The sequence below is a fragment of the Melanerpes formicivorus genome, unplaced genomic scaffold (assembly GCF_026170545.1).
Source record: "Melanerpes formicivorus ecotype bairdi unplaced genomic scaffold, bMelFor1.0.p_v2 SCAF_1, whole genome shotgun sequence".
NCBI lineage: Eukaryota > Metazoa > Chordata > Aves > Piciformes > Picidae > Melanerpes > Melanerpes formicivorus.
Window position 1 is genome coordinate 38275394 of NW_027142353.1, and position 7985 is coordinate 38283378.

Below are 7985 nucleotides of genomic sequence, written 5' to 3' on the forward strand. Positions count from 1 at the left end.
TTTAAATATATAGGTAAGTTCTGTGGGATCTATCCTGTGAGGTCACATAAGCCTCAATTTGTGCAGATGACAGTACAGGGCCAGGTGAAGCAGTGTGCTGCTGCAATTGAGTGTGCAGGTCATGTAGCTCCAGCAGGGATGGCAACACATGATAATGAAGAAAGAGACAATGGATGGTATCTGGGCAAAGGATCCTCTGTGCCAAGACTCATGTCAATGATGTCAACTCTTGGCAGAGCTATGTAAATACTCTCAAATGTCTGTTTGGAGATGCAGGCCACAGCTTTGGCTTGAGTTGCTTTCTGTTATGTAGGGTCATGAAAACGCCCTCATAGTAAAGAGGTGTCGCTTGGCAAAATCTCCTGTTGCAGCACATTGGTTGGCCATCTCCACCCAAAAGGATGGTGTATAGCAGTAGCCTTGCCTACATCAGATCCCTCCATGAGCTTCCTAAAACAGAAAAAAGACAATAAAAAGCATTTTTATAAATATATTAACAATAAGAAGAGGGGCAGGAAGAACCTGAACTCCCTAGTGGACCTGGAGGGAACACAGTGACTGAGGATGAGGATAAAGCTGAGGTCCTGAACACCTTCTTTGCCTCAATGTTTAACAGCAAGGCAGGAGTTCAGGACGAGTGGTCTCCGGAGCTGGGCGTTGGGGTCGGGGAGCAGAGTAATACCCTGGAAATCCATGAGGAGTTAGTTCGGGACCTGCTGAGCCACTTGGATATTCACAAGTCCATGGGACCAGATGGGATCCATCCTAGGGTGCTGAGAGAGCTGGCGGATGTGCTAGCTAGGCCACTCTCCATCATTTTCCTCCAGTCCTGGCTCACCGGTGAGGTCCCAGATGACTGGAAACTGGCCAACGTGGTCCCCATCCACAAGAAGGGTCGGATGGAAGAACCTGGAAACTACAGGCCAGTCAGCCTGACCTCAGTGCCAGGGAAAGTGATGGAGCAGATTATCCTGGCGGCAATAACTGCACACCTGAAGGATGGCCAAGGGCTCAGGTCCAGCCAACATGGATTCAGGAAGGGCAGATCTTGCCTCTCCAACCTGATCTCCTTCTATGATCAGGTGACCCGCCTGGTGGATGTGGGGATGCCTGTGGATGTGGTCTACTTAGACTTCAGCAAGGCCTTTGACACCGTCCCCCACAGCAAACTGCTGGCTAAGCTGTCAGCCCGTGGATTGGACCATTACACTCTGTGCTGGGTTAGGAACTGGCTGGAGGGCCGGGCCCAGAGAGTGGTCGTGAACGGTGCCACATCCAGCTGGAGGCCAGTCACCAGTGGTGTCCCCCAGGGATCAGTGCTGGGCCCTGTCCTCTTCAACATATTCGTTGATGATCTGGATGAAGGGGTAGAGTCAGTCATCAGCAAGTTTGCAGATGACACAAAGTTAGGGGCAGATGTTAGTCAGTTAGAGGGTAGAAAGGCTCTGCAGAGGGACCTCGACTGACTGGACAGATGGGCAGAGTCCAATGGGATGGCTTTCAACAAGTCCAAGTGCCGAGTGCTGCACTTTGGCTACAGCAATCCCATGCAGAGCTATAGGCTGGGGTCAGAGTGGCTGGAGAGCTCTCAAACAGAGAGGGACCTGGGGGTGCTGATCGACAGCCACCTGAATATGAGCCAGCAGTGTGCCCAGGTGGCCAGGAGGGCCAATAGCATCCTGGCCTGCATTAGGAATAGTGTGGCCAGCAGGAGCAGGGAGGTCATAGTGCCCCTGTACTCTGCATTGGTTAGGCCGCACCTTGAGTACTGTGTCCAGTTCTGGGCCCCTCAGTTTAAGAAGGACATTGAGACACTTGAACGTGTCCAGAGAAGGGCAACAAGGCTGGTGAGAGGCCTTGAACACAAGCCCTATGAGGAGAGGCTGAGGGAGCTGGGATTGTTTAGCCTGGAGAAGAGGAGGCTCAGGGGTGACCTCATTGCCCTCTACAACTACCTGAAGGGTGGTTGTAGCCAGGAGGGGGTTGGCCTCTTCTCCCAGGCAACCAGCACCAGACCAAGGGGACACGGTCTCAAGCTGCACCAGGGGAGGTTCAGACTCGAGGTGAGGAGGAAGTTCTTCACCGAGCGAGTCATTCGGCATTGGAACCGGTTGCCCAGGGAGGTGGTTGAGTCATCGACCCTGGAGGCGTTCAAGGGGAGATTGGACGTGGCACTTGGTGCCATGGTCTAGTCATGGGGTCTGTGTTGATAGGTTGGACTCGATGATCCTCGAGGTCCTTTCCAACCTAAGTGATACTGTGAAAAACTCCACATACTTTTTATTTATTCTGTTAGAATAGCAGATTTCCTTGTTTATGTTTTAATACCCACCTGTGAATTTGGAGGAGTTATAGCCAATACCCATACATGAGGAACTATCAAGCAGAGATTTCTTTCCACATTATTGCCAGTCATCTCTGTCCCTTGTCTGAAACTTGGAGGCATCAGATTCAATACAGCATTATTATTCCAAGATGTATCCAGCCAGATGTGTCAAGGCCAGTAGCAGACTACATAAGTACCTAAAATAAGCTCATAAGCAGCTGAAATATCTTACTGAATTAACATTTGGTTAAATTTATGCTACATTATGTTAAACTGCAGAAGGCCAGCATCAGAAGCAGGAACTCCTGGTTCTCCCTGTGCATACTAGGAAGGCACTACGGTCCCTTTCAGAAAGAAAATCTAAATTCATCCTGAGCATCATTTGGGCATCTGAGTCAAAGGTTTAGTGACATGTCTAGCCAAGCCACAGAACGTTTTCACATCTGGATGTGTCCCATTTGCTAAACTGCTTCAGTCTGTGAACAATTCCAAAATACACTCAACTTTATTATTGCAAAAGGAATGTAATGTTATATAACCAAATGTGAAAGCACATATTGTGGAATATTTCAGAAAGAACAACATGTTAAAACTGCACTTTTAAAACAAGGTTTGAATTTAACTGAGAAAATGGCCTCAACTGGTTGTCATATGTCAATAGTTTACGTAATGGGCTGAGGGCAGTGCAGCCTGCCAGGAGAACTGCTTTTAAAATTAAAATCACACCGGTGGGATGGAAAGAGCTTCCTAACCTTCAGAGCAGAGATGGGCCTAAGCCACAAATATCAGGCCTGGGTTGTTCAAAAGTTTGAGGCACTTAGATCCTGGAATATCACCCCAGTAAGTCTTTGAAGCAGATTTAGAAGTTATCCTCAAAGAATTTTGACTGTGCCTCTCTTTATAGTGTACAGAGAAATCCTGAAAGGTTATAAAAATAAAATCTCGGGATGAGGTGGATTTCTGTGAAATGTTAGTAACGCCAAGACTAACTTTGCCCTGGTTATATTGAATGGCTTCTTAGGCTCTGGAAAGTATCTTGAATACTTCCTCATCCTTTACTTCTAAGTTGAGGGCTGCCCAAATATTAGCCAAGCTCCTTCCAGGCCCAGATATGTATCTGTGTTAGGAGGGAAATTGTGGCACAATGGAAAAATGTCAGCCCAGACCTTTCAGGGACCTTTTGGAAAGACCCATCTCACATTCCTGCCTTATAAAAAAGAGAGTCTTCCACCTTAGAACAGTGCTATGAGAATATGTGAGAAATCTGCCTCTGCTTGCAAAAGGCACCACTTACTGACAGGGCATCATGATGGTGGAAAGATGTTAAGGTTTACATATTCAAGCATAAGCATAAGGTCTCATGTGAAAAAAAAGAGTAGACACCAGAGTTTACTCCTTTTTAATTATTCAAGGTTGTCTGTCCCTCTGGAATTTTTGTCCTTTTTTGTGCTGTGGAATTGCCTTTTTTATTATTTTTGATTTTGAGTTTAACAGCTCATCAGCTAATTGTTGTCCTGTCTGTCACTTTCTAGGCTTAATGAAAAGAATGTTTGTTTTCTGGATGAAGAATGGCTAACTAACAATCCTTGGCATAACACCACTCCCTAGTCCTGCACTGCTATTATCTGAGGACATACCACAGTGTTTAATAAATTGGGAACAAAGTCTGCTTCTTAGATAGGCAGCTTCTCCTGGATTCATTGAAGAGTAAGAATGTGGTTCTCTTTGTACAGATATCCCTCTGCATTTCAGTAGCAGGCAATATCTGTGGTGGGAAACACAGCAGCCTTTCCCATTCTGTGCCACCAGGATTACACAAAGGAAGGGAAGTGAGGAATACGTCATCCAACTGAAACTACAAAGAAAAGTCAGGAAAAAAGAAAAACATCTGAGCTGGAACATAGCCATGTCTCAGAGGTTAACACCCTACTTCTGTGAAAAGTGCCTTAATTGTCATGATAAAAGTGGTTGAGACTTCATGTTTCATTCAAAGGAAGGTTTTTCAATTTAATTTCCATTATAAAAAATCAAAACTCAGAGCCATGAGGTTCTTTCTAGGCACACTAAAGTTCTGGGTAAACATAGGATATCTTTTGGTTAGGAAATCTTTTAAAATGTGGTGTGTGTCAGAATCCGGTGAGTACATCAGCTAATAATTCTCAGGCTATGGCTTATTTGTGAATCATTTGTTTGCATTATTTTACTATCCATTACTCATCTCATGTGGTCAAGTGCTTAAGGTTTCTCCCTCACTGCAAAAGGGATATATTCTTCGCTTGGGTTACCTAGGCCAGATCAGCTTTGCTCCCTACAGCTGCATATTTCCTTAAGCTTACAGAGATAGAAACCACTGTGCCTCGCTTCCATCAGGATTTATACTGAGATAGCCAGCTGGAGAAAGACAGCTATTTTAATGGAAAAAACCACTGGGCTTGTGTTTGTTTTTTGTTTGCTTTGCAGGGAACATGTCATTTTTGTCCAAGACATTGTTTCAGCCCTCTAATTGACTGACTGAAATTTTTAAAGCAGAACAATGAAATTACATTCTTCTGAACATAAAAAATAAAATTGGTTGTCATCCAACTATTTGCAAATAATTCTGGTGGCAGAAGGCAGAATAAAACAAACTTATTAAAATATTTGTGAATACATTTGGTATTTTTGTATTTTTCAATAGCTTCTGCATAATACCACACTTGGGCATTGTTCTGTGCAGACAAGGGAATCCTATTTCCCATCCAGCATCACCAGTGTCTCACCAATTTGTTTCTAGTCAGTAAATAAAGTCATGCACCACAGCAGCTCAGCTTGCCTCCATCTTATGTTCATGAAGCTTTAGTTTATTCTGATAAGAAACAACATGTGTAGAGGTAAACAGGAGGCCCATCTTAAAAAAAATAAATGAATTAAAAGCTCACTTCTTGAATGCCTGCTTTGTTATTTAAGGTCTGCTTGTCAAGTGAGGTGACATTCAGCATTGAACTAGATCTCAGAATCTCAGCCTTAGTAATTTCTGCTTAATGCAATAACTTCTTGAATGAAATAGTTTATTTCCTGGCAAAGGGCTTAACAGAGAAATTAGACTGTGCTCTGGCATGACACTTAAATTTGCTTCCAGAAAGCTTGTGATTATCTTCTGAAGCTGGCTGAGCCAATAGTCTGTTCTTTATCAGTGACTCTTAATCTGTTCTCTCCTTTTCATACCAGTTCTGCACAGCACTTCAAGCTCATGATTTGGACTTCTTGGGAAACTGCTCTAATTTGGTTCAGGACATCGCTTTTATTTTTTTTTTTTATAGCTTCATTTTGTTGCTGCAGCCTGTGTTTGTGCACATGTAGGAAACCTTGTCATCATCATCTGAAAAAATTACCCAGTCTCTTGACCAACTGCTAAACATCTCAGTTATTGATTATTCTTCCATTCATCCTCATTTTCGCCCACTTACTCTTCCACCTGGTTACTCTCACAAAGACAAAGTGGTGAACTTCACAATTTTGTTTTAGTCTAACACCCACTAAAGTTAATGGAAAGATTCATGTTGACTTCAGTGTCTTCAGATTGTGGCCATGGTCTAGAAAGACATTTTCAAGTTACAATACTCATCATATCTTAAGAGATAAGTGGGAATATAATTCAGAGTGCTAAGTAGGCACTTACTTAAAAAGTCATTTTCAGCTTGTACAAAGAGAATTTGTCTCATTCCTAGCAGACAGACACCACTATTATCATTTAAGGATACATCAGCATCTCAACAGAGGAGCCAATATTCGACCAGTGTATTAATGAAAGTATCTTCTCTCTCTGAAAAGTCCCTCTGGAAAAAGACTGAAATATGGGGGATAAAAGAGGTGTTAAAGCTTCCAGTATTGCTGTTTATGCAGTCTTTGTTTTTAATACTGCCTGAAAAGCCACATTATTCTGTAAACAGGAGGTTACCAGGTGGACAGCTTGACTCTATAAAAGAGAAACCCACTTTCGTTTTCAACATAATAAATCAATTACAAAGAAATATAGAATAATTTTCTTCTGTCTTAAGACATACCCTCCACAGGTAAACTGGTGGGTCATCTCCTTGCCATTCATGTTTTAGTCTATTACCTTGGAAATGCCCACAAACTCACAGAAACTGCCAGGCTGTGTGAGGTTTGTGACAGACAGTGACAAACAGGGAGATGGGACTACAAGTGTGAAACATTTTTCAGTGTGCTGCTGGCCAGTCTTCACAGGATCACAGAATTACAGAACATTAGGGGTTGGAAGGGACCTCAAAAGATCATCTAGTCCAACCTTCCTGCCAGAGCAGGATCACCTATACCAGATCACACAGGAACACATCCAGAGAGGGAGACTCCACAACCCCCTGGGGCAGTCTGTTCCAGTCTTCCATCACCCTCACAGTGAAAATTTTTTTCTTTATGTTTCCATGGAACTTCCTATGCCTCAACTTCCACCCATTGCCCCTTGTCCTGTCACTGGGCATTGTTGAGAAGAGCCTGGCTCCACCCTCTTGGCACTCACCCTTTACACACTTACAAACATGAATGAGGTCACCCTTCAGCCTCTTCCTCTCCAAACTAAAGAGCGCCATCTCCCTCAGCCTGTCCTCATAAGGAAGATGTTCCATTCCCTTAATCATGTTTGCTGCTCTGTGCTGGACTCTCTCAAGCAGTTCTCTGTCCTTCTTGAACTGAGTGGCCCAGAACTGAACACAATATTCCAGATGTGGCCTCATCAGGGCACAGTAGAGCAGGAGGAGAACCTCTCTCGACCTGCTGACCACACCCCTTCTAATACACCCCAGAATGACATTAGCCTTCTTGGCCACAAGAGTATGTTGCTGGCTCATGGTTAACCTTCCACCCACTAAGATGCCCAGGTCCTTTTCCCCTTTCACTGCTTTCCAACAGGTCAGTCCCCAACCTATACTGATCCATGGGGTTGTTCTTTCCCATTTGTAAGACTCTACACTTGCCCTTGTTGAATTTCATTAAATTTCTCTCTGCCCAACTCTCCAGCCTGTTTAAGTCTCTCAAAATCATCACACCTTGCAATCTAACACTGAGTCACTAGGACATGAAAAATTACAAATCTCTTTCTACTCATCCCTTGAGCTGATCAGACCCTTTCCTCTCTTGGGTATGAATTAAAAATTACTATTTGAAAGTTTAAAACAAGTTCTTTTTGCATACACAGGCAAAACATGCAAAACCATTAAAGCAATGACAGAAGAGTACAGAGGAATGTGAGCTATTTTGAAGTGATCAAATGTCACAGAGGCTCCTTCTTCAAAATTATGCAGTCTGCTACAGGAAAAGACCCTTGCTATGGCTTGTTGCATCATCCTGGAGAACTCTAACAGGACTACAAAGCTGTTTAATTCTGAAGAGTGATCAAAACAGGAAGAAGTTCCTTGAAATAGCTTTTACTCTATTGACAAACAACAGAATACTGAATTAAGGGAATAAAATAGCAGGAACCAGTACCTGCATGAGGCCATAAGGAAGGTACTTCAACCCTGAACTGAACTCATGACAAATCCCAGCAAATTTAGCTGTAGCTGGCAGGCACTAGATTCCAAAGCTGGAGTCTACAGGGAAACTACTTCAGGGAACTTGCTCTCCTCTCCCTTGATTTGTAGCCACTAGATTGTGTGGTGGG